Source organism: Filicampus tigris, chromosome 19 (assembly GCF_054856515.1).
Source record: "Filicampus tigris isolate MCC_2025a chromosome 19, RoL_Ftig_1.0, whole genome shotgun sequence".
NCBI lineage: Eukaryota > Metazoa > Chordata > Actinopteri > Syngnathiformes > Syngnathidae > Filicampus > Filicampus tigris.
Window position 1 is genome coordinate 14,140,001 of NC_141235.1, and position 2,500 is coordinate 14,142,500.

A 2,500-nucleotide genomic window follows, 5' to 3' on the forward strand; every position below is an offset into this window, starting at 1 on the left:
AAGCAGCTACAATACATGACGCCCGTTGTAAAAGTACGCTTTTGTGAGTGAGTTCGGGGGAAAAAGATGTTCGTATTTTTTGTATTTGCTTTGAACCTAAGTTTTTCCACAAGTAAGGGGACAGTTCTAAATTTCAGCTGTCAGCCTGTCAGGATAGCATGTGGTTAACTGCGAGCAAGCAGCTCCAGAAGTTGAAGTCTTTTGTGAAAGACAGATTTTGCAATTGAGTTGCAAAAGCTTACAGCACCTGGTATTCCCAGGCGGTCTCCCATCCAAGTACTAACCAGGCCCGACCCTGCTTAGCGTCTGAGATCAGACGAGATCGGGCATTTTCAGGGTAGTATGGCCGTAAGCTGTAATGAGGTCTAGATATTATTTTTTTATAGGCGACGCAGGGTCAGCATAGCCTGGTTAACTGTGAGCAAGCTGCTACAGAAGCTGAAAGACAGATTTTGCAATTGAGTTGCAAAAGCTTACAGCACCTGGTATTCCCAGGCGGTCTCCCATCCAAGTACTAACCAGGCCCGACCCTGCTTAGTGTCCGAGATCAGACGAGATCGGGCATTTTCAGGGTAGTATGGCCGTAAGCTGTAATGAGGCCGAGATATTATTTTCTTATAGGCGACGCAGGGTCAGGATAGCCTGGTTAACTGTGAGCAAGCTGCTACAGAAGCTGAAAGACAGATTTTGCGATTGAGTTGCAGAAGCTTACGGCACCTGGTATTCCCAGGCAGACTCCCATCCAAGTACTAACCAGGCCCAACCCTGCTAAGCTATCGAAATAGGATGAGATCAGGCGTTTTCAGGGTAGTATGGCCGTAAACTGTAATGAGGCCTAAAAATATTTTTTTTATAGGAGACGCACACCCCAATTCGGGGGTGCGGGGGCGAAGTATTTTGTATTTGTTCTATTTGATTTCCTCCACTATTTTTCCACAGGCAAGGGCTGTTAGCATTTTCAGCTGTCAGTCTGTCAGGATAGCATGTGGTTAGCTTCTACCAAGCAGCTACAGTACATGACGTCCGTTGTAAAAGTTTGCTTTTGTGAGTGAGTTCGGGGGAAAAAGATGTTCGTATTTTTTGTATTTGCTTTGAACGTCAGTTTTTCCACAAGTAAGGGGACAGTTCTAAATTTCAGCTGTCAGCCTGTCAGGATAGCATGTGGTTAACTGCGAGCAAGCAGCTCCAGAAGTTGAAGTCTTTTGTGAAAGACAGATTTCGCAATTGAGTTGCAAAAGCTTACAGCACCTGGTATTCCCAGGCGGTCTCCCATCCAAGTACTAACCAGGCCCGACCCTGCTTAGCGTCCAAGATCAGATAAGATCGGGCATTATCAGGGTAGTATGGCCGTAAGCTATAATGAGGCATAGATATTATTTTTTTATAGGCGACGCAGGGTCAGGATAGCCTGGTTAACTGTGATTAAGCAGCTACAGAAGCTGAAAGACAGATTTTGCGATTGAGTTGCAAAAGCTTACAGCACTTGGTATTCCCAGGCAGTCTCCCATCAATCAATCAATCAATCACATTTTATTTATATAGCACTTTTCATACATAAAAATGCAACTCAAAGTGCTTTAAAACATTCAAAGCAAAACATAGAATTATCTTCAATCAAAAGAAAAGATAAATTATTTAAAAGTTGTTGAAAGCCAAACTAAAAAGGTGTGTCTTGAGCTTCCTCTTAAAAATATCAACAGTCTCTGCAGACCTGACATCCTCTGGCAGGCTATTCCAAAGGTGAGGACCAAAACGGCTGAATGCAGCCTCGCCATGCATTTTGGTCCTCACCCTTGGAATAAATAAAAGGCCGGCGCCAGAGGACCTCAGGATCCGCGAGGACTGGTATGATAAAAGCAAATCAGATAAATAAGATGGCCCAAGACCATTAACACATTTATAAACTAATAAAAGTACTTTAAAATCGATCCTGAAACACACAGGGAGCCAATGCAGCAATTTCAAAACTGGCGTAATGTGCTCCCGCCCTCTGGTTCTCGTCAGCACCCGAGCGGCTTAATTCTGCAGTCGTTGCAGTGGTGAAATGCTCTTTTTCGGGAGGCCAGAGAGCAGGGCATTACAGTAATCTAAACGACAGGTAATAAAGGCATGCATCAGCACTTCCGTGTTAGCCTGAGAGAGAAACGGGCGGACTCTGGCGATATTCTTAAGGTGATAAAAACCAATCTTGGTTACATTTTTAATATGAGGAATAAAACTGAGCTCAGAGTCAAAAATGACGCCAAGGTTCTTCACACAGTGTGAGGGATTAAAAATGTGTAGTTTTGGTAAAAGCTTCTCTCTCTGACCTTCGGGACCGATAACTAAAACCTCAGTCTTGTCCTGATTGAGCTGTAGGAAATTATCTGCCATCCATGACTTGATATCTAAAATGCAATTTAAAAGGGTATCAATGGGTCCTGTGTCATCAGGAGACACGGCAATATACAGCTGCGTGTCATCAGCATAGCTGTGAAAGCTGATGCCGTGTCCCCTGATG

At 44.0% G+C, this 2,500-nt stretch overlaps 3 non-coding genes and 1 pseudogene across 3 annotated transcripts; all 4 read right to left on the minus strand.

The window, feature by feature from the left end:
• Window positions 1–235: 235 nt before the first annotated feature.
• LOC147130732 (5S ribosomal RNA) lies at window positions 236–354 on the minus strand. The gene has a single exon (XR_015082925.1). It is a non-coding gene; the product is annotated as a 5S ribosomal RNA (ribosomal RNA).
• A 116-nt stretch (window positions 355–470) lies between these two features.
• Window positions 471–589, minus strand: LOC147130733 (5S ribosomal RNA). The gene has a single exon (XR_015083266.1). It is a non-coding gene; the product is annotated as a 5S ribosomal RNA (ribosomal RNA).
• A 116-nt stretch (window positions 590–705) lies between these two features.
• LOC147130734 (5S ribosomal RNA) lies at window positions 706–824 on the minus strand (annotated as a pseudogene).
• Window positions 825–1,236: 412 nt separating this feature from the next.
• On the minus strand, window positions 1,237–1,355 carry LOC147130735 (5S ribosomal RNA). The gene has a single exon (XR_015083120.1). It is a non-coding gene; the product is annotated as a 5S ribosomal RNA (ribosomal RNA).
• Between the last annotated feature and the right edge of the window lie 1,145 nt (window positions 1,356–2,500).